This window comes from Triticum aestivum, chromosome 5A (assembly GCF_018294505.1).
Source record: "Triticum aestivum cultivar Chinese Spring chromosome 5A, IWGSC CS RefSeq v2.1, whole genome shotgun sequence".
Lineage (NCBI taxonomy): Eukaryota > Viridiplantae > Streptophyta > Magnoliopsida > Poales > Poaceae > Triticum > Triticum aestivum.
The window spans coordinates 102,020,406-102,045,227 of NC_057806.1; the positions used below are offsets into that span (position 1 = coordinate 102,020,406).

Sequence of the window (24,822 nt, forward strand, 5' to 3'; positions counted from 1 at the left end):
GTTTGATGTGTTTTAAAAATGTACAACCCATTTCTCATTACTGATGGGCCATTTTCTCCGCCGGCCGAATGAAAGCTCTCCTCGTCTTGAAAGATTTGCAGCCCAACAGGCCTGACAAAGCGACTTACTTGGCAAATCACAAAAAAAACTGGGCTGTGGCCACGGACCCAGCTGTCAGCCTCTCCACGTACAGCACTCTTCCAATGGAAGTCGTTCCTTGACCACGTTGACCACGCCGCGCAGAGAGCACCACGGCGGTGGACGACGGCGAGGCCTAGGAAGGGGACGACGCGGAGCCGGGGAAGACGCGGCAGTGGAAGCCCGCGCGGAGAGGAGTACGAGGGTTCACTGGTTCGGCTATGGTGTGAGGCTGCCGTCGCCGCATGGCCTAGCCAGCGGTGGGAATAGTAGGGGCGGTGAGGCCTCCGCGGCAGCACAGCCGGCCACGGGAGGTAGGAGCATGCGGCACGACCGGCGCTGCTTTGGGCGGCTGGAGCAAGAAGATCAGAGGTTGAAGAAGCACTACGGCCGTTGGATGGACATCGTACGGTCCCTCGAGCTAGAATCGTTCGTATTGACTAAGTTGACAAAGCCCTTCATCCCCGTCAACTTAGTAGGCCCACAAGTCAGCCTCCCACCAAGGTGGGTCCCAGCTAGCCAGGGGAGTATTCATTTTTTTGTGCGTAATAAGGAGGCACTTCCGGTGGGTCCGAGCTGACAGCGGGGGGAACGTTTTTTTCGTGAAATACGGTGGCTCGTCAGGTGGGTCCCAGCAGTCAGGGGGCAAACCTTTTTTTTACAAAATACGGTGGCCCATCCAGTGGGTCCCTACTGTCAGTTAGAGGAAACATTATTTTCTGCGTAATAAGGAGGCACTTACTTGCTGCGGTCATGGACCCAGCTGAGACTCTCCACGTACAGTATACTTACGATGGAAGTCATTCCTTGACCACGTTGACCTCGCCGCGTTCCGTTGCATGCATGCGTCCATGGGCATGGTGCGTCCCCACTGTCAGCCTCTCACGTACAGTCATCTTTCGATGACTCTCGGTTGTTGACCATGTTGACCACACCGTGCCGAGCACACCCAGACTGGAACGACCTGGAGATGGGGAATACGGGGCAGTGGAGTCGCAGATGGAGAGGAGTGGGAAACTTCACTGGTTTGGGTGCACGGCAGCACAGCCGTGGTGCCGCCAACAGGAGACAAAAGCAAGAACAGAGGTTGAAGAAGGAGCACGGCTGTTGAATTAACATCCAATGGTCAAGCTGCTAGAATCATTTGTTGATTAAGTTGACAAAGCCGTGCGTACACGTCCGCTTAGTAGGCCCACAAGTCAGTCACCAAATCTGACGAGTCCCAGCTGTCAACGGGATGAATAATTTTTTTCGCAAAACAAGGAGGCACTTCCTTCCGTGCGAAGATACAGCCGGTGGGTCCCAGCTGTCAGGTGGAGGAAAAAAAATTCAGCTTAATAAGGAGGAACTTTCCTTGCGTGCGACCATGGACCTCGTGGGTCCCTGCCGTCAGGCTCTCCACGTATAGTCCTCTTCCGATGACTCTCGTTTGTTGACCATGCCGCACCGAACGCAGCGAGGCAGTGGATGATGGCGAGGCCCCGGACGGGAACGACTCGGAGATGGGAAAACGGGATAGTGGAGTTGTAGATTGAGAGGAGGAGAAGGGTTATAACTGGTTCTGTTACGGCGTGGGGCTGTAGTCTGTGGAGAATAACAGGAGGTGTCGAGGGGTGGAGGGATAGCCTAGCCGGTGGTGCGGTAGCGCTTCGCAGCGATGCGTGCTAAGCAGAGCCGCTAGCCGCCGGAGGCCGGACCAGGCGGTCCCGGCGACGCCGGAGGAAGAAGACAAGAGATTGAAGGTGCATGCCGGCCATTGGATATAAATCCAATGGCTGTGGATGACACAATCATTTGTTGACCAAGTTGACAACGCCCTGCGTAGGCTTCGACCTATTGGCCCACATGTCAGCCTGCAAAAATGTGGCATATATTTAACCCATGTTTTCTAGAATGTACAATCCATTTGCTGGGCTAGGTGAACAAATAATTTCACGTCAATCAGGCCCATTTATACTTTCTAAGAAATCCCAGCCCATTTGCACTTCCTTGAAATACACGTATTAGGTGGGCTCGTTATATATATAATGTTATGTTAGAAGGAGAAATTAATATCAAAGAATAAACCGGAGAGGCACATTATATATATAATTAAGAAATTAGCGAGTTATTGCTCAAAATGAAAATGAGCGCGTTATTATTAAATTAGTCCTTAAAATCTTCGCAAGCTTTTGTACGCAATCACCAGGATTTTCCATGCCTGTGAGTCAAAAACAACCAGGATTTTCCTTGCCAACTTCCGTTAAACACTTACTTTTATAAGTTAATAACACGTGGGATGTTTTTATAATGTATATATAAGTCTCTATAAAATATACGATAATAGTAATAATATAAATATATATAATGTGGTTAGAAGGGAAAACATAAATTGGACACAACATTACTTTTATAAGAGACCTGCGTTTTATACCCCAAAGTAGGCATACTAACAAGTTCACACACAAATACAACAGAAAAGGTAAACATTCATATCAAACTCAGGTTCACAGGACACGTTCATATTCATAGCCAGCATTCACTATCAACAACTCAAAAGATTCATATATACACAAGCTCAGCATATCTATGCATCCAAATGATTGATAGATCACACGACAATATTCATACATAATTCACAAAAATATTCAGATATACACATGCTCAGCATGTTTATGCATCCAAATGATTGAGATCACAGCCAATATGATCCATGGACGAACTTTAATTACCTAGGGTACAGACTGGTAAATGGTGTTCAATCGGAGGTACTTCTTGCTAAAATTAGTTCTTGTACGAGTAAACTTTCGAGTACATAAGAGGCAGCACAGACAATCTGAACTTTGCTTGTAGGTTTATCCTCAAATAGTGGCCTCGTGCCGAGGGAGGTTTGAGCAACTTGGCCACTACTTTCATCCAACTAGTTTACTGGCTCATCTTGGTCCTGTATCTCGCCAAAATTCTACATTGCAGACGAGAAAGGAGGCGGTTGAGAAAATGAACCACCCAAATTTTTTGTGCAGTTCAACTGAAATGGAGCATCCTTGGCGTGCAGACTGATTAAGTGCCAAATGAATATACGCGTCAACCAACTTGTCTGGAATCTTTAGACTCCATGCCATATAGTTCGCTACCATATGTGTCGATAACCAAAAGGCACAAGTTGGGACCAAAGACTGGACTACGTTTTTCTGGGCTATGCACCAAGCAATATTTTTGGCGTTCACTCTCCTAATACTTGGAGTTTGACAATTGGTTGACGCCGGTTGATACTCGAATGAATATAGGCACTTCTTGTCAACATCGATGCTTGTCTGAGTGAACTTTGGAGTACATAGCAGCAGCATAAGTACCTGTCCATCTGATCATTTTGTGCAGTTCTACTGAAATCACCCAATGTAATGATTTGCCTGCGAGTTCAGGCTCCAAATTACTCCTTTATGAAATCGGCAAACAGTAGCATAATACCAAATTACCAATACATATGACAGGCACAATAATCAGGATACAGACCAGTACCAACCTGTGTGTAGCATATCAATTACTATTTCCTTTGACTGGAAGCCGAGATAAGCCAAGCGACTGACAGCAAAGGAAGAAAGCAAGCGAAGATTAGCGACTGACAGGAAAGGACGAAAGCTGTCGAGGCAATGAAGCACCCAAAGATTTTGTCTAGTTCCACCAAAATCGAGCATCCCTATTGGCACATATATTGAGAGAGTGAGATTACTGTAATAGTGGGACTAGTTGATGAAACATACACTAACAAATAGAAGCACCCTCATTATCTTAATGGTTAAAGTTAGCAACATAGTAGTCATGCTTAAAGAGAGGTATTAGTTTATTTAATCAGTGCCAATTAGCTCAACTCAACACTCAAAGCATTGCCATTTATCATAGGTTGCAAAACTTTAACGTGCAAAGACAAAGGAGTTTCCCATGACAGTAGCACGATACAAATAGAGATGACAGCAAACTAATATGGATGAATGCCTTAGGCCCATACCAACATGAGAACAAAAGCTTATTCATGTAGTCCCATAAGAGATGATAAAGCACTCACTGGAATCACACAATAGTATATATTTTTGTGCACTTCAAATGTATGGTTGAAATCACTCTTGTTTACCAGTGCTGAGATTATATCGAAAGATTATCAAGAACTTCCAGCAGAGTTAAAGCACTGGCTGGGATACAGTTCATTGTATTGTCTTGTGTAGTTCCACTAAAATGTATGATTGGCACAACATGATCCCTGTTTGCACAAGTAGGAACAAGGTGAAAGCTTCATTAGCTTAGTGAGAAAGGATAGAGAGACATTAGCATATTAATCAAACAGTAGCATCAAATTCATGATGGACAATACGCAAAACATTGCCTCATTGAACCAATGGCAATAAATTGACATGCAAAACAATAGCACTATTATGTCATGACACTAATAATATTCCCTCCCTGCTCCACCACATGATTCACCTCCATAGACAGACATACACACGTACATGATTCAGCATAGGGTCCTACTAAAGATTTGTTTAACTCCAACAGGAAAACTAGGCAGTAATAAATTAGTGGTACTTAAGTACTCCTAATTAATTAAGTGAGACAACAGAAGTGGAAGGGCTCCCTGGAGGATCGTCCCACATTTAAGGTAGTCGTTGCCGGAGCCCTTGAATGGCCTCGATTGAGGCCTCTGGCTTCAGCAAGATCGCCTTGGCACTGTTTATTCTTCTTCTTCTTCCTCTTCATGCTCTGTTTCTCTTTCTCCTCACCAGTTGGTGATACCAAGTACATGATTGGCCTTCTAATTCAGAATTGGTTTTGTCAGTGAGGGAGTACAAGTGTACTAGTAAAAAACATCATTATTTTCTCATGGCAGTCGAAAAATAGAGATGAACACATGCATTAAATATCATTCTTACCTAAAGGAAGGTTATGGCGCCAATATGGATGATGAGGATTGGAACACAGATCTCCCTTTGTGCAGTTCCACCCAAATGAACCAACTGTTCCATTTTGACATTCCAGTTAAACAGCACAAAAGTCACTTCTTTTAAGAAGAGTTTTGTGCAGTGCACCAAAAGGTCACAACAGCAACCAGGTGAATCGGATATCCCTGTTTGCACAAAAAGGCACAGAGGAAACAGTTAGAGTCTCAAACAATTACAGGCAAAAACATTTGGCTAAACTTGTCATGGCTTATAACAGTGGCATGGCTTCATTTTTACCAGGGACATTAGATTAAGAACAGCTAAGGCTGCATTCGGTTCACAGGTTTGGTGCAGGATTTTCGTAAGATCACAATTCCTACGGTATTATTTCCCTTCCAACCGTTCGGAACACGGGAAAGGTGATAGTGTTTCATAGGAAAGCTGGTCTGGTAGTACCGATTCCATAGGATTAGAAACATCCACGCGCTGCTCATTTTTTGGGCAGAAGCCCGAGGCAGGCGCTCGCTGCCATGCATTAGACAGGTTGCTGTGCTGTGTTGCCGGAATAAAAAAATCAACCTATGTGTGGTACGTGAGGTGAGGACAAGAGTAGTCACCGTGCAGCTGAATAAACAAATAGCATCTCATACTGCCAAGCATGCTACTCTAAAAAAACAACTCTGTAAATTTCGTAGTCCATCCGAACACATTCTCTTGAGAGTTTCCTCCGGTTCGCTTTTCCATAGTTTTATACCTACATTCCTTTCCTATTCCTATATTTTCATCAAGACCTATGTTTTCTGCCCCTTTATTCCGAACGGAGCCTAAATATTTGGTATAAGGGCATGGGATAGTGGGTGCACCAGCAGTCCAGCACCTTGTACGTAAAAGGGGCATAAAGTGGTGATTCATAGTTTGTTGCCCCGAGAAACAAACATCCAAGAAACATATCTGGGCTGGTCCCATTTTTGTTCACTCTAGCCACCTACTCCTATGTGTGGATAGCAAATCTAGTCCTGGTCATACCACTACGTACAATGTTTCCCCTATATTTCCCTTTTCGACCAAGAGACCGGTTGGATGAACAGTCTGTACTACTTTCACCCCCTTTCCTTCCTGTTTGTACCAAGTTCGATGTACATACAAATCCCCCCCACCTTTATTTCTTTTTTGAACAAAGTACGAGATTCGACTCCATGAAGTAGCTTTACCTCTAACAATACAAGAAAAAAATAGGTGACGCTGGACCATCCGATCGAGATGGGCTGAGAGGTAGAAAATGATGCACATGCAGCAATGTAGCGAGATGGGGAAGTAGAGATAAGGCGGTTTGAACGAAGATATACCTGAAGGTCGTCGGGATGTGGATAGGTGGGCGGCGGGAGGCCGGATCCGCCCACAGGCAACGACGAAGGGATCGGAGGATCTCCCGCGCCGGCGCTCGGCCAGAGATAACGGTGCGGCCGGCAGTGGGTCTCCTCCCTCGCTGTCGACGACGGCCTAAACGCTGCCCCTCCTCCCCTTCACCGACGGAGGGGGATACGTCCGGATCTATAACCAGCGGTGAGGATAGAAAGCCAGTGTTTTTTGAAGGGAGAAAGACAGTGTTACTACCCCTATCTTGTTTAGATCTGGAGAGGATGAGAGTGTGTGAATAGAGCAACCCTAGCAAGCAAGCGCGGAGGCTCCATCCTATATATACGTAGTGGGTTAGTTTTCCTTTTTCACTCCATCAAAACAATCGTTTAAAATTGTGTACTACTACATGCCAGGTCGCGGGTTTTTTAGTTGTTGATTGTTTTTTGAGATAGCTACCCGCTTGTTCCAAGTGGTGTTACGGTGTGCCAGGTCGCACTTTGTATCGTTCAAGTCTGGTACTACAAGTCCCTCCATTAAATGAACAACCACACCCTCGTAAAAATTGTGAACAAGCCCACAGCTAAAATTAGCAGAAATGTGGGTTGCCCCAACATGCATTATTATTTATATTTTCTACTCCCTCCGTTCCTAAATATAAGTCTTTTTTATTAGCCACACCTAAGACAAGATTTTTTTTACTAGTAGTGAACCCCACATGTCATAGACACAAAAATTGTGGCAAGATTCCCTTAGGCAAGCCAAAGTGTGTCTAACAATTTGAGCAACTCAGGTTAGGCAAGTGTGGTAAAAATAATGTGGGAGTATAAGACAAACATAGTCACAATCCAAACAGCCCCATAATTTTTTGTGACATGCATGAAAATTTGGGTAGTTAAATTTATAGTCAAAATTTGGCAAGGTGCATCAAATCAACACATGCAAGTATCAAAAGGAAAGTCACGGCATGCATGCTTGCGTTGTATTCCCTCCGTTTCCAAATATAAGTCTTTTTAGATATTGCAACAAGTGACTACATACGAAGCACAATATGTCTACTCCTACATACGAAGTAGCCCATTTGAAATGTGTAAAAAGACTTATATCGAGTGCAGTGCTTTGATGTGTCGCGTCAACTCATACAAGACCGAGAAATTTGATTACTACAACGCCCTCTCCCTCATGGACTGATCTCCGGTGCCTTAACTGCACCTGCCTTTGGCTGCATGACAGGAGGGCCAACCGCCTGTTGGGCCCACCTGTCATAGACGCAAAGGCAGGAGTAGTAAGTAGAAGCTTTCGCTACATGCTATCCCTCCCGCACGAGGTGGACGGACATGTAGCAGTGGATTCGATACTGTAGAATTAGGAGTAACATCATTGTTCGTCTTCTCGAAGAGGCGAAGAACCAAGCGCAACCCGAACGTGGCAGTTGCGAACGCTCGCGTGGTGCGGTTCCGTGGAGTACTAGCTAGGCTCTTGCATGAGACAAAATTGCTATTGTTTAACAATTAAACTCCATTATCCATTGGTTGATACCCATTCTGCATAGGTCCACGCACTTAGCACTGTTTCCTCTTGGGGTCACCAATGTTTATTTGCTAATTAATAGCATTGCATGCAATGAACTAGCCATTGCAAGTCATTAAAAGCATGCACACCTCTCATCTCTTATTGGTCGATATGTCAAGAAACAAGAAACAAGGTAGAAGTTAATGCACCGCGCCTAAGTGTTTTGGTAGTATTTGGTTTTCGTAAGATGACTTACACACCTAGACGGAGGGAGTGGTATAGCCCTATAAACCGAAAAGGAGTATTTGCCTTTCTAGAGATTTCAACAAGTGACTAGACTGCACCGTGTGCAGTACTCCCTCCCTTCCGATTTATAGGGCTCAAATCTCAAATCTCATGAACCAAGGCATTTTGCGATTGGAGGAATGTATCTCGTACTTTACAAAACTACCCTAATTAAACTCATGCATTAATTACGTAGTTCTCTCATTTTCCTCTCCGCCTTGGTCGTGGTGCACAATATTGAGTGCTCCTATATGACTAGCCGCTCTATCTACATGCGGGACATTTCAAAGCATCCAGGCCCGCGTGCCATCCACATAATCACAGCGAGGTTCTATAGTCGAGACTCACCCGTCACCCCGGTGTGGCCGTCATGACCCGTCATATCACAAAACCCACAACTTTACCAGCAGTTCTAAGGTGGTCTCCAAGTTGGACTGGACGAAGCAACCATCATTTCACTAGAACGCTCGTTCAAGCCCTTTCTTCCCTTTCTTGAAGAAAACCTCACTCCAGGCTAGTCACTTCTGCCATTTTTCTTCTGTACCGACGAAGGAAAGGTGGGCGAATCAGTTATGCTGCTATATTTTCATTCCAAGAATCTTCTTTTTGCGAAGCACCGACCGATTCTCACATCCTATTCTTTTCTCATTTTCATTGCGATTGTGGTTTCCTTTCGATTGCTTTTTGTTTGTCAGTTCATTGATGGATCCTGGAGCACTAGGCAAAGAGTTGCCGGAGGACAACCCACTGGAGACAGCGATCTCCAGGAAGCGAGCACCGACCAACGAGTTGACCATGTTGGCGGGCCAACCCATGGAGACGAAGAACTCCAAGAAACAAGCACTGGCCAAAGAGTTGAGGACGTTGGCGGACGAACTCCTCAAAGAAAGTTGGAAGAATAGCAAGGGCCCCACCGTGCCTACCCTAGGAACTCTGATTGCCACCTATGTGAGGCTCAAGACCGAGTTTGAGGAGGTAGTCGCCATTGAGAAGCAGTATTCCCCTGGCAAGGTGATGGACCCCATCGAGGACGAGGAGATGGGCCCCAGAGGGATGAGATCCCCCGGTGAGCTGCACAAGGTAAAAAATAATGGCTTATTACCATATTTGTGGTTTTTGATTATTTGCAATGTGCTTGCTAATATGTTAGGGTTGTGCAGGTGCCGGTGGACGTCCTTGATGATTCCGATGTCGTGGCCCGTCCTGTTGGCATCGCCCCAGAGATCGATTCCGATGCCGCTGTCCATCCTGTGGACATCGCCCCAAAGATCGATTCTGATGTCGCGGTCAGTCCTGTGGATATCGCCCCAGAAATCGATTCCCATGCCGCTGTCCATGCTGTGGTCATTGCCCGAGAGATCGATGACAAGAAATAGTTGGTCGCGCTAATCCTTCAGGGTAGTTTGCATTGCCCTTTGTTTAATTACCAGAATGATGCGTGTTATAAACCATCTTAGGGCTAGTGCACTGTCTTGTGTGGGCGAATCTTACTACTTTTGTTTGATAGTGAATCATGCGATGAATCAAGCGAACCCTCTCCGAGTTATGGAAACAGATGTATCCTCACCAGCTTTTGATGTGTTATATTGCATGCTTAGATGTAAGTTTGAACTGTTTATCATATCAGTAGGGCTTGTTTGATGATTCTTGGTGTTAGTAGGCTAGCTACTGTGCGAGCTATATTACTTGCAAAACACTCACCGAAGAGAAACATTGGGGCTGATGAGCTCGTGGTACGCTTATACTTATCCCTCGTCGATCGACCAATAGCCCTAGCACCTAAAATTGTAGGCTTAGCGATCGATCAGACAATAGTCTACATACATTCAGGCCTCATTTGGTTCATAGGGTAGGAAAATCGTAGCAAAAGTACAGAGAACGTGCAACACAAAATCATAGCAGTGCAGAGACGTACTCCCTCCATTCCAAAATAGATGACCTAGGCGGGCTAGTTTGGCCTAGTGGGTTTCAGTGATATGACGTGGTATAGTGCCGTCCAGTCTTCGCGTGTGGTAGCAGTATTGCGGGTATAGTAAGTTTTCTTGAAGAAGCAGAATTCAACGAAGTCATGATGGTTCCTTCGTCTAAACAACTTACAGTGGGAAAGGTTGGGCCTGCGATACGACCGGGGTAGACCGGGATAATTTTGTGCATGGCAGGTGGACCAGGATGGTCGACGTCCCACATGTCAGCGAATGAAAGTATTCTTTCCGATATAGAGGACGAGCAATGAGTATTCCTTGATTATTTTTTATGAAAGCTATTGTCTCCACTGTTACGACAGAGCAGTGTGAAACACGGTGATACATCAATTTTGCATCATGCTTTTATATCGATATTTATTGCATTATGGGCTGTTATTACACATTATGTCACAATACTTATGCCTATTCTCTCTTATTTTACAAGGTTTACATAAAGAGGGGAAATGCCGGCAGCTGGGATTCTGGGCTGGAAAAGGAGAAAATATTATAGACCTATTCTGCACAACTCCAAAATTCCTGAAACTTCACGGAAGATGTTTTCCAAATATATAAAAAATACTGAGAGCAAGAACTTCACCAGGGGGGCCACACCCTTCCCACGAGGGTGGGGGCGCGCCCTACCCCCTGGGCGCAGCCCCTACCTCGTGGGCCCCCTGGTGGCCCTCCGGTGACCTTCTTCTTCTATATGGAGTCTTTCGATGGGAAAAAAATCATAAGACATCTTCTTGGACGAAACTCCACCGCCACGAGGCAGAACCTTGGCGGAACCAATCTAGGGCTCTGGCGGAGCTGTTCCGCCTGGGAAACATCCCTCCCGGAGGGGGAAATCATCGCCATCATCATCACCAATGCTCCTCTCATCGGGAGAGGTCAATCTCCATCAATATCTTCATTAACACCATCTCATCTCAAGACCCTAGTTCATCTCTTGTATCCAATTCTTGTCTCCAAGTCCGGGATTGTGCTAGTAGGTTGCTAGTAGTGTTAATTACTCCTTGTAGTTGATGCTAGTTGGTTTATTTGGTGGAAGATCATATGTTCAGACCCTTTATGCATATTAATACCCCTTTGATTATGAACATGTTTATGCTTTGTGAGTAATTACTTTTGTTCCTGAGGACATGGGAGAAGTCTTGCTATTTGTAGTCATGTGAATTTGGTATTCGTTCGATATTTTGATGAGATGCATGTTGTCTCTCCTCTAGTGGTGTTATGTGAACGTCGACGACATGACACTTCACCATTATTTGGGCCTAGAGGAAGGCATTGGGAAGTAATAAGTAGATGATGGGTTGCTAGAGCAACAGAAGCTTAAACCCTAGTTTATGCGTTGCTTCGTAAGGGGCTGATTTGGATCCATATGTTTCATGCTATGGTTAGGTTTACCTTAATACTTTTGTTGTATTTGCGGATGCTTGCAATAGAGGTTAATCATAAGTGGGATGCTTGTCCAAGTAAGGGCAGGACACAAGAACCGGTCCACGCACATACCAAATTATCAAAGTACCGAACGCGAATCATATGAACGTGATGAAAACTAGCTTGACGATATTCCCATGTGTCCTCGGGAGCGCTTTACATCTTATAAGAGTTTCTCCCGGCATGTCCTTTGATACAAAAAGGATTGGGCCACCTAGCTGCACCTTATTCACTTTTGTTACTTGTTGCTCGTTACAAATTATCCTATCACAAAACTATCTGTTACCACTTATTTCAGTACTTGCAGAGAATACCTTGCTGGAAACCGCTTATCATGTCCTTTTGCTCCTCGTTGGGTTCGACACTCTTACTTATTGAAAGGACTATGATAGATCCCCTATACTTGTGGGTCATCAAGACTCTTTTCTGGCGCCGTTGCCGGGGAGTGAAGTGCCTTTGGTAGGTGGAATTTGGTAAGGAAAAAATTATATAGTGTGCTGAAATTTACTGTCACTTGTTACCATGTAAAGTAATCCTCTCAGGGGCTTGTTCGGGGTATCTTCACCCCGACCAGTAGAGCAAAGAGTTGCTCCTCAACCTACTGAACCTACTTAAAATGAAAATGAAAATGAAAATGCTTGCTTTGAAGTTCCTTCGGGTATGATAGAAAAACTGCTAGCTAATCCTTTTCTAGGAGATGGAACAAAACATCCTGATGAACATCTGATATATGTGGATGAAGTTTGTGGATTATTTAAGCTTGCAGGTGTATCCGGAGATGTTGTTAAGAAGAAGGTCTTTCCCTTATCTTTAAGGGGAGATGCATCGACATGGTATAGGCTATGTGATGATATGAGGTCTTGGAATTACAAACGATTGAAATTGGAATTTCATTAGAAGTTTTATCCTATGCATCTTGTTCATCGTGATCGCAATTATATATATAATTTTTGGCCTCACGAAGGAGAAAGCATCGCTCAAGCTTGGGGCAGGCTTAATTCAATGTTATATTCATGCCCCAATCATGATCTCTCAAGAGAAATGATTATTAAAAATTTGATGCTCGGCTTTTTGGTAACAATCACACCATGCTTGATACTTCTTGTGCTGGCTCTTTTATGATGAAGACTATTGAATGCAAATGGGATTTATTGGAAAGAATTAAACGCAACTCTGAAGATTGGGACCTCGACAATGGTAAGGAGTCAGGTATGACACCTAGTTTTGATTGTGTTAAATTTTTTATGGATACCGATATTTTTCGTAAATTTAGCACTAAATATGGACTTGACTCTGAGATAGTAGCTTCTTTCTGTGAATCATTTTCTGCCTATGTTGATCTCCCCAAGGAGAACTAGTTTAAATATCATCCTCCCATAGAAGTAAAAGTAGTTGCACCTATTAAAGTTGAAGAAAAAGACTATCACTTATAATGATCCTATTGTTCCTACCTCTTATGTTGAGAAGCCACGTTTCCCTGTTAGGATAAAGGATCATGCTAAAGCTTCAACTGTGGTTCGTAAAAGCAATATTAAAACATAAACACCTCCTGAGCAAGTCCACCGTGCCCCGCCACCACCGTCTACCCTCCTAGATCTGCTTCCACGCCGCCGACAGCCATCGCTATCGCAGCACCGTCAAATTCTTAGTAGATGTGTACATGGCGCCGCGCCAGAGGCGGTACTCTTTCGCATCTGCTCAACTTATTTATCACAGCAAGAAAATAGATCGCCGCTGCTTTACTCTGATTTCTTGTCTTGGTTGCGAAGTTGCCTTTGTCCAGTTTGCACCTTCAGATCCGCCATGGCACGCTCAACACTATACTCCCAATGCTTATGGTTTTCCCCTTTTATATTCCACACTAGTTAAATCACAGTAGACTAAATTTCAAAGTTGGGTCAGTCGATTTTTCAAAGCTTGTCGGAGTTCGCTGGTGCGATCGAAGGGGCTCGGGTGGTTGTGGGGCCTCGCCGAACGAAGAAAACTCGACACGGGTGGGGGATGGGGTGGGGGTGGGGGTGGCGGAGTAACACAGGCGGTGGGGGCCGGTGGTCCGGCCGGCGGCCCATGCGGTGTTTTGTATGGGAAGAATCAGAGACGAGGAAGAAGAAGGGTTAGGAGACATAGGATCTTCATCCAACTGCCTGAAATGGTCGAGAGACAGCTGGGAGTTGCATTCTTAATGCGCTCTGGTTCATCATGTGTGGGCACTGCGCAACCAACATTTTATTATCCAAAATATGCTTGTTCTTCTTTACCATGTTCCTCTTCCATTCTTCTTTAATATGTACTCTCTCCGTTCCTAAATACAAGTCTTTGTATAGATTCCACCATGGACTACATATGGAGCACAATGAGTGAATCTACACTCTAAAATGTATCTTGATACATCTATATGTGATCCATAGTGGAAATCTCTACCAAGACTTATATTTTGGAACGAAGGGAGTATGATAGTAGTACCGTATGTTCCTTGTACTGAAGATGAGCAGGGACATTTGCAGTGTAGAGGTCTATACGGTCGGTTGTGATGGACACTTTGAGCCTCTTTGATTCGTAGGATCTTGTAAACATAGGAATAGGATTTGTAGTGGCCTACCCACTTGAATCCTATAAGAATAGCAAGGAAATGTGGGGAGATGTGTCGCCTTTGAGAGTTACACTAATATTAACAGTACCACACCTTCACTTGAAGAGAGCTGTGTCGCCTTTGAGAGTTACACTGATATTAACAGTACCGCACCTTCCGAAGCCTTTCTAGCCGTACCGGCAATACTAGCACATATATTCCAGCAAGTTCCACTTTGCTGATTTTACTCTCATGCTTAAGGTTTTCCCGTTCTATCTACACTATGATCTGTGTAGCTGCTTTGTGTCGCACTAGCAGCAGTCCAATCTTGAAGCTAAACACTGCAATGACTTACAAAATTGGCACCAAGGCATTGAGTGCCATTCTGGATGCAATGAAACTCATACTCTCCCCACCTGTTGATTCTTGTTCAGAATATGATCCTAATGACTATTCTAACCTCGAGGAGTCAAAGGCAGATGGCCTTTCCTGTTCACCCATCAAGGTGCCTGTTCTAATTTCGCAATGTTTTATTGATTGCGGGTATCTTGCGTTGTCTTGCATTTCTTCTACTTTGTTGCACCGCCATCTTCTTAGTTTACTCATCATATATGTCGAGATGCCATGCCCATCCATTATCAATACATATTCCATCTGTCGTGATACCATGTTTTTCCACTCAAATGTTGTTCTTGTGCATCAGACATCAAAAAGGAAGAGGGTGATTGCCGAACCTGAAGGAGCACTAGCAAAGTCCTTGAAAAACGTGGTGGTGCCGGAGAAATCAGACAGTACCCAACTTATATTGGCTGTACAACCAGTGACACAAAACGTAGGACCGACTCCAGCAGACTGTACCCATACTTCACTGGCCACACCACTAGCCCCACCACACAGGACCTGCACTCTAGCAAAAGGTATACCGATTTCATTTGCCATAGCACCAGCTGTACCACAGAAAAATCCCACTCCAGCAAAAACTCTAGCAAGTCCACCAGCCGAAGACCTATCCCAACTGCAGAGACGGCCAATTCCTGCTGATTGGAACCCCATTCCATTTATTCCCAGTTTAAAAGACAATTCTTTCAATGTTGTTAGGGACTACGTGCATATATTCCCATCATGGGAAGATTATTGTGAAGACAAACACCATTTTCACATCTTCCTGTCGAACTTACGTGTAAGTGCTATTATTCATGGTTATTATTTTCCTATTTTTTGCTGATTGAACACATCAATGATTTACATTACATTGTTGTAACTACGCGAGGGTCTATCTGGATAGTCATGACGAGCAAAGCTTGCTTGTGCTTTTCAAGGAAGCATTGCAGCAGTATCGGTGTAACCTGAGGAAATCACACTTTGATGGTAAGTCTATAAACGAATTTCCGGAGAAGTCTCCTGTGCTAAATTTAGAAGACATTAAATGGAAAAACCTTGTTATGCACTGGTCTCGTTCCCAGGAGGAGGTACTGTCTATGAAATCACATGACAATTTGAACTTCTACTTTTCTACATGTGCCTTACGGATCTTTTTTGCAGGAAATCTGCTCGAAGAAGAATTCCGGTTTGACAAGAACGACATGATATCTTAAATATGCTGCCCACTGCTTTGCTCTTGTTAGTACCTGTTGTCATGTATCACTGTACTTGCATACATACCTGGTTCATTATGCGACAGTAGTATGCATGATAGCATGCTTATCAATTGTTCGCTCCAAATTATCTGATCTGTATGAATGGTCACATTAGTGTAGAATATATCCAATGCCAATGTTTTTTTAGCTCTGCATTATTCTTGTAAGTACATGCTGTCCTTTATCAGTGTACTTATAATGACTAGTAGTTGTTCATGTACCATCACTTTGCATCTTATTTTCCTTTGCCCTCCACTTTCTACACATTAGATCTATATTTACTCTTACCATAAGGTTGGTACTGAAGAAGTTTAGCTGTGCATTGCTCTTGGTTGTACCTTTTGCCTGTATCGCTGCCCTTACATTTATAGCTACTTGGTTATGTAGCAATACTCTTCATCTTACCTTAAATATTCTCCATTTTTTCTTATATTATCACATCTATATTTACTCTTAACAAAATGTAGAACAAAGGCAATGCTTTTGAAGAAGATTCTGTGGTAAACTTCTTGAATTCCCCCCCCCACCAGCATGGACAAGGCCTTTATAGAGCCTGTCTTCACCAATAATGTAAGTTTGTCCATCTCAAGCCTTCAAACTTTGTTGTATATATTTAGTTAGGCATGACCACAACAGCTATTTATTTTTGGTGTTTGCATCAAATTGCTTGTTTAAAGTTTATTATGTAGTTCATAAACAAAAGTTTGTCCTTTCTCAATTTAATTTTCAGTTGTACAACCAAGTTCCTTCTTCATACCATGTAAATTAAACTATACAGAGCAAGTGATCTTCTTTTGCACTGCATGTATGCTTCTGTTCTTCATCCGTAATCCAGTGGTATGGTGAACCTACCCACTACAGCACAATGTCATATTCTGCAATGTCTTAACTATGAACAATGTCCTATCATTCTACTATTATTTAAACTGTCTCTTTATTTGCCAATCTGAAATGGTATAAATTGATAACACACTAACCATTGATACTTATGAGTTCTTGATCTGTAATCTAGTGGTGTCATGAAGCTGCCAACTACTTCACAATGTCATTTCCTGCCATGTCTTGACCTGAACAATACCATATTGTGTTAATGCAATTTTAAACTGTGTCACTTTATTCGTTAGTAAGAAATGTGATGAATTGTCAGCACTGATACTTTTATGTGCAAAACCTGTCATTTCTCTGCTTGTTTATCTTTCAGAGTGAGGAAGATATAAGTGTTGAACAAGCGCAGTCTCATCATCTTGCTCAGTTGCTTGCGCTACAGCTCCCTACAAGGTCTAACATTTCTTGAACTCTATTGAAGTGCTGTCAGTTTTGTATATTATTTTGTCGGCGTGTTTATTTGCACTAGTGGCGATCTTTGATGCCCAGTGTATGTAATCTGTTGTCTGCTTGTGCTTTATTATCATAGTGGCAAACTTTGATGCCCAGTGGATGTAATATGACGTAATTTCTTTATTGTATAGTCTAGGTTTTTTCTTATTCACGATGCTGTAGTTATTTTACTGTATATATATCCTGTCTTCACAGTAAACCGGCCAAACCGTAAAATTACGGTACATAATCGGGCCGTCATTCAATCACGATGTAGGTTGGGCCTGAAATGTGCTGAATAGCTCACGGGTCGGCAGCAGCCCGAAATGAACCCCGGCTATGATTGTGTGAATCAAATCACGGGCTTTTAACAGGACAAAATTGTCTCGGTCCTTGTTTGGCCCAATCAGATATCGGCTGCGAGCAGGCCGGATGCAAACCGGGCCGTAGTTAGGCCCAACTATATGACGGGCTTTTAACAGGCAAAAATGTTAAATGGGCCCTTAACAGGCCAAAACTAATATCAGGCCGAATTACTGAGTGGGCCTATAGCAAGTGGGCCCAAAAGCATAGTGTCCAGTTGACAGGCCGAATCTGATATGGGCCATAATTGAGCCCAAAGCCTCTTAAAGTGACAGACCTGATCCGGGCCGTAATTTGGCCCAGAACGTGGTAGGCTTTTAAGAGGCCGGATCTCATATGGGCCACTATTAGGCCCGGAGCGTGGCAGGCCATTAATGGACCGGATCAAATATGGGCCGGCATTTGACCCAAAACATGGCAACCAGTTAATGGGCCGGCCTACTAGGGTCCTCAAAATCTTGTGGGCGTACAGCTGGGCCGGCCCATTAATGTCGGTGAAATCTCGTGGGCCTTTAGCTGGGCTGGCCCATTATGATCCGCAAGAATCTTGTGGGCCTTTACCTGGGCCGGCCCATTATGGTACACAAAAATCTTGTGGGCCTTTACCTAGGCCAGCCCATTATGGCCCGCAAAATCTTGTGGGCCTTTAGCTAGGCCAGCCCATTATGGTCCGCAAAATCTCGTGGGCCTTTAGCTGGGCCGGCCCATTATGGTCCGCAAAATCTTGTGGGCCTTCAGTTGGGCCGGCCCATTTAAACTTGATGGGCCGGTCCACGTGTCAACATATCATAGGCGCATCTCGCCCATTGGATGAGTGACACCTGTGCCAACGCGGACCTGACACGTGTCTCCTCCAGCCAATGATGATTTTACACGTGGAAAATCCCCATTGGATGGGTCTGTTAATGGGTTATCGGATCCAAAACCCGAACTGATAGCTTAACGGCGTTCCGTTATGGTGGATGCCACGTGTCGGTCACCCTTGACGAAAGCACTTCTATGACGTGCGATTTATCATCATGGAAGTGGACACTTCCGTGATGATAATTTTTGTAATGTCATGGAACACTTCTACGACACCACAGGTATGACTATCTTGACTCTGTCATAAATTTGTCATGGATGTACATGCATGAGAAAAAACGCAACCTACTGTGACAAACACGTATCATCACTGAAGTGTATTTTTTGTAGTGTGAGTAGAGCATCGGGAGGGTGCCGGTGGTCGCCGCGCACTTGAGCTGGTCTGACGAACTGAAGGTGATGGCGCACTTGGACCACCAGAGCGGGCGCGTGGCCTCGAGCCTGGGAAGGGCCGCGTTCACCTCGTGAGAAAACTACTTGAAGGCACGTTGAGAGGCTGGGGCTTGATCACCACCCAAGATATAGACGATGGCACATGGCTCCTGGAAGCCCCCAGCCCCCTCGTCTTGATGGTGGTCGTCGTTCCTTCTTGGTGGGGGATGCAACAGAGGGAGGCCGACGTTGTCCTGAGGGCGGTCCTCACGAGGCTGGTCTTTCCAGGCGCCCTCGCGAGGTTGGTCCTGCCAGCGTTGCTCACGGGGCTGGTCACGCCACTCCTGGTGGGGGCCGCGATCGTCCTAGCGTCCTCCGCTTCGTCCTCCTCCTCGGTCATAGCCTCGGTCGTTGCGCTCGGGGCGTCGACCGAAGCGCCCATCTCGAATGGCCCTGAGCTCCTGATAGTCGCTGGTGTTGTGGCTGTGAACATTGTGGAAGGCGTAGAATAGGCGGTTGGCCTTGGATGATTCGGGGTGGTCGCGGCCGCGCTTCATCGCTGGCTCCGCCGCGAGCATGGCAGCCCCCTTGCGCTTCACATCCTTGATCTTTGCCTTCTTGTCCTCCTGGTCAGCAGCTGGGATCTCGAGGAGGGAAAGGCATCCTTCCTCAGCCCTTGTGCACTTGGTCGACATATTGAACATTTCCAGGGTCGTGCATAGCTCCTCGTGGATGGCGAGCTCCTCCTTCATCTTGACATCGCGGATGCCATCGGAGAATGCAAAGATGATGGCCTTGTCCGTCAGCTTGGGAATCTTGAGGAGAACGTTGTTGAAGCGATGGATGTACTTCTGCAGGGTTTCCCCGGTTGCTGCTTGATGCACCGCAGGTCGCCTGCGGCCGGCAGGCGGTCGCGAGTACCCTAGAAGTTGGCGACGAAACGCTCGCGCATCTCGCCCCAGGAGGATATTGATCCCGCGGGCAAGTTTAGGAGCCACGAGCGCGCGCCATCCTTGAGGGCCATGGGAAACCAGTTCGCCATGACCTTCTCGTCTCCGTTGGCTACCTTGATGCTCAACTCGTAGAGCTACAAGAACTCCACGAGGTGGGGGATGACGTCATAGCACGGAGGCAGGTCTAGCTTGAACTTCCCTGGCCAGACGACGCTACGCAGCTCAGGAGTAAAGGCACGGCAGCCTGCTGTGGTCACTAGGGCCCGTCACGGTGGCAGAGCCTGATCCTGATATCCACGCGCCGCCACTGCAGGCAGCGCGCGGTCTTGACGCAATGGTGCTGGGAGCGCAGGAGCGTTTTCTTGCGACGTCGGGACTTCTTGGCAGCTTCCTTCTTCGTGTGTGAACGCCCATCATGGCGGGTCATGCCGCGGGACCGCGCGCCTTGGTGCGAGGGCGCCGTCTTGATCCGGAGGAGGCAGTGGCACTCCGTGAGCCACGCGTCTTGGTGCGAGGGCGCTGTCTTGATGCGGAGGCGGCGGAGGCGCTCCATGAGCTACGTTGCCCTCAGCTGGGGGTGGGCGAGGCAGCAAGAGAGACGGTGCGGGAGAGCCCCTGGCAGTGCTGGCAAGCTCAGCAATGCGGTCCAGCCAGTCTCGAGCGATAACGCAGGAGCTCGCGTGCCATGATCAGCGCGGCCTGCGCGTCCGTGGGCGCGCACTACAAGAAATATGTCAACTTGTGACCACCACTATTGCTCATTGAATGGTCACAAATTTTCATTTGTGACCTTTTTGTGACCAAAAACATAAGGTCAAAAAGCTGGCCGTCATAAACTGACATTAGCGACCTTTCTTATGGAATGGTCGAAGACGTTTATGACCAAAATACGTCTACTATGGAGTTTTGGTCACTAGTAACCTCCCCAGGCCACGTAGGCATCCAATTCGGTTTTCTACATGGGCCTAGCCCAACAATTCGGCCTTTTTACTATATATTTTCTCTATTAATTTTCTCTAGCTACATGGGCCTGGCCCAATAATTTGGCCTTTTTATTTCTAGATGCGGCCTTTTACAGCGTATGATCTTTTACTTTTTTCTATTTTATTTTCCACTGTTTTACATTTGTCCCAAATATCATAATATCATACACTGGTCCCACACATCAGAAATTTCAAATGTGCTCAAATTATTTTGATAAGTGGGTCGCATGAGTCATGTTTTCATTGCACACATTTTCAAATCACATACATAATTACTATTTCATATGAAACAGGAATTGTAATTCTGAAACATACATGAAATTCACAGAGAGAAGATACATTAAATCACGTACATAATTACTATTTCATTCACAAACAGAGAGAAGATACATTAAATTCCGAGATAACCCATCTATTATTACATAACTTGCTATATAAGAATGTCTTGGAGCTTCTTTGAACATCTTTCGTCTTGAATTTACTCAAAATATCTGCCAACAAGAAAACAGAACAGCAAGGATAGGGTGAATAACAACAACAACAACAACAACAACAACAGGGGGTGCTATTTAGCAGTAAGATCAAGTTTGGAATGTAAGAATGCTTTGTTGTAATTGATAACTAAAATCTACAACAGCTCAAAGTGGCAGTAGCTAAAACACAATCTCAAAAAAAGCATATAATTGATGTGACATAACAAACTAGACAACCAAGAAATTGATGTGACATAGCTAGTTTCCAGCAATATCCAACGACAAATTGATGTCACATATATGTATCTATCAGGCAAACAGCAGATGTACTGTACTGATAACATTAGACTAGAAATAAGAGCCTCAGAGATCTTGGTGGTTAAGATCATCAAGTGGGATAAACCCATTAAGAGTAGCAAATATTTTGATAACATCACAGGCTCTGTTTGGCACACAGAAAATTAATCAGTTGAAGCAGAGGCGATGTTTGGCATCACTGCATTTTTACAGTTCCAAAACAGACAAACAGAGTCAGGAATCGGCAGCAAAGCAAGTATACGTATATAGGAATCTCTACTTGGAACCTAGAGTAAGAAGCACGGCTAGAAGAGCCCAAGAATTAATTAATCATGTGTTATTCTTTAACTGGAATGTACGTGCATCATCAACAGAGAGGTGTGAGCTCTGGACCTAATTGGTTGTGAGAATGGACTGGACTATTCCAAATACGTGCATCATCATCAGTTCTGTGAAGCAAATCTACATATCATATTTCTAGAATGGGCGCACCCAGTTGCTCACAAGTAGATTCAAACCCAACTTGTAATGCAATGATGTTTCTTGTACAGTATTACTATAGTTACCTAAATTGCCATGGGAATACTGACAGCAGAAATAGGGGAACGAGAAATAAGTTAAATTAGAGCTAGCAGTTCCAAACAATCACTAAAAACAGCAGGAAAAGCAGACAAAGATGCCCTCCAGAGACATTCCCACAGGTAAAGCAAGCACCTTAAGCCCTCTCGCCACGAATCCTCGAAGAGACCCACCAGGTAGGCCTCTGCAGCCTCCTGAAGGGCCAGCACCGCATGGCTCTAGAAGCGGAGGTCAGTCTGCACAGACAGAACAGGATGGTGCTTTTAGTTTACTTGATTCATTATACTATAAGAGTTGACACAACAGGAGCATCACAATGTAGTGCACAAGTTGATTGATCACCTTGAAGTCCTGGGCAATCTACCTAACAAGCCTCTGGAATGGAAGCTTCCTGATGAGTAGCTCCATGCTCTTCTTGTACTTGCGGATCTCACTGCAAAGTCAAGCACAAAATTTACTCATTTGAGAACACTTCAAAACAAAACTATAACACATGCTAGAATAGGTTGGAAGATTTTACACACCGAAGAGCAATAGTTCCAGGGCGGTAACGATGAGGCTTCTTCACTCCTCCAGTTGTGGGAGCAGACTTACGGGCAGCCTGTCAAAAAGCAAAGTAGAGCACATGGTTAAATTAACAATAATACCATGATAGTCCATATACATCAGTAAGATATCTGGTCATAAGCTGGCAATGAAGGTTGAGGTTCAAATTATACCTAGTTCAATTTACCTAAACCATAAATAAAGACATGGCATAGGTAAACTATCAATATTGCAGTCACAAACCTTGTGGCTAGCTGCTTCCTAGGAGCCTTTCCTCCAGTGGACTTACGAGCAGTCTGCTTAGTACGAGCCATGAGCAAAACCTTGGTTTACCTGAAGCAAAAATAGAACATAGGCAATTCTATAAATTGAATATCATAATAACACAACTATAGTCTTCTCATAACCAGTAAATTGTGCCTGGCACCTTGTTGCTAGCAAATCCATTCAATAACTATAGAGTCCCAACAATCATCAGCCTATAATACCTACCAAATTTTTGTACATCAAAAACTAACAACGTCATACAACACAGCTATACACCCCTTCAAATAGAAAGCAGTGTATTTCTAACTAAAACTTTTCATTCAAAAGATCAGACCCAAGATAGAATTCCACTTCAGATGAAAGTCCTGATCTACCTTTAGCATAGTTTGTTCACTCGAAAGACACATATAAAGATGACACACTAAAAAACTATAGCCTAGTAGTTTTTTTAACACTAAAGAAAACAAGGCTACCATGATCACCTAATTTTGCAAATAGAAGCAAGAAAAGAAATAGCAGTCCACTGATAAAAATATGCTTCCTAGTTATCACATGTAATGGTTGAACATCAACTTCACATAGTTATGTGCACATGATTTTAGTAATTAGCTAACTGGCAAGTTGATACAATTCAGATACAATAAATGTGAATGTGCATGTACTCAATGTGCATGTACTAAGAAGCCAAGAACACTGAAGAATTTACTGATTGAACAAGCAATGGTCATTTCATCCCAAACCTCTCAGCTTCACAAAACTAAATCAATGTCCCGGGAAGGAATCACCAGAAATTTTACCACATACAGTACAAGCACAATGAAGTAGCATACCGAACAGCAGAGCAGGTAGCAGGGGAGGAGAGGGGGGCTGAGGAGCGGCCGCTTTCCTTGGCGACATAGTCCATCAAGGCAAATTTGAAGGCGATGCCGAGGCAGCCAAAGAGGACGGAGACGTTGGAGCAGGCACGCGAGAAGTCCCCCGCCGCCATCGCGGGCTGCTGCTGTGGCTTGGCGACGGCCGTGAGCTGCTCGAACGACGCACTGATCCACTACAGCGGCTTGTCCGCCTCGTTGGACCCCATCAGCATCGGTGGTGCTTAGCGCCGCCGCGGTGGTGCCCACGGCGCCGAGGATCTCGCGGTTACTCAGGGACTGGCTCGCCGCCTCCAAGGCCGCAAGGGCCGACGCTACCATCGCGTCGCCAGGGCCGCAGCCACGCGGTCGACGGGCGCCACGCGGATGCGGTTGTGGATATGGGCTCCGACGGCACGGACCCCCTCCGCCAAGGGCACCCTACCGCCGGCCGCCATGGAGGGGTTGCCCATCGAGGAGGAAGGGGTCTCAGACTAGGGTTTCGGCTGGAAGTGGGGAGTGTCTCTCGGCTCGGCATGGAGGAGGCCGGGATTGGGGAAGAAGCAGTTGGGTCAATCCAGAGATCCAGAGAGGAGGAGAGGAGGAGGAGGAGTCGGTTGGAGGGTTGGAGGGGATCGATCCATATGAATCTCGCCGGACAGAGGGCGCCGGAGGTGGTGCGGATTGGAGGGTATTGATCCATATGGATCTCGCCGGACAGAGGGCGCCGGAGGTGGCGGCGGCCAGGAAGGAGTGGAGTGCTAGGGTTTGAGAGAGAGAGAGAGGCGAGTGGGCACGCGGGGTTGGGTGCGGTTGGGTGCGTGGGAGGGAGTGCGGGTTGTGGGTTGGGCGACGTGGGTGAGACAGGTGGGCCGTTGGATCCAGGAGCATCCGACGGTGATTAGGCACGATCCGCGTGAGATGCTCCTGGACCAATCAGAACGCAGTATACCAGTACTACATTTTTTGACCATCTAAATTGGTCGTAATCGACTAAAAGTAAGGTGCTAAATCATATTGGCTATTTTATGATCTGAAAAATAAAAATAAAAATAAAATATCTTCTCATGTTTCATCAAATTTGACCTTGGTTTTCAGGAATAATGACAAATTGAAATAAGACAAATATCTTTTAAAAGAGTTAGG

The 24,822-nt window shown here is 45.2% G+C and overlaps 1 non-coding gene and 1 pseudogene across 1 annotated transcript; both read right to left on the reverse strand.

The window, feature by feature from the left end:
• Positions 1–21,495: 21,495 nt before the first annotated feature.
• LOC123109157 (small nucleolar RNA SNORD24) lies at positions 21,496–21,578 on the reverse strand. The gene has a single exon (XR_006452450.1). It is a non-coding gene; the product is annotated as a small nucleolar RNA SNORD24 (small nucleolar RNA).
• On the reverse strand, positions 21,500–23,813 carry LOC123106662 (histone H3.3-like; annotated as a pseudogene).
• Positions 23,814–24,822: the final 1,009 nt, after the last annotated feature.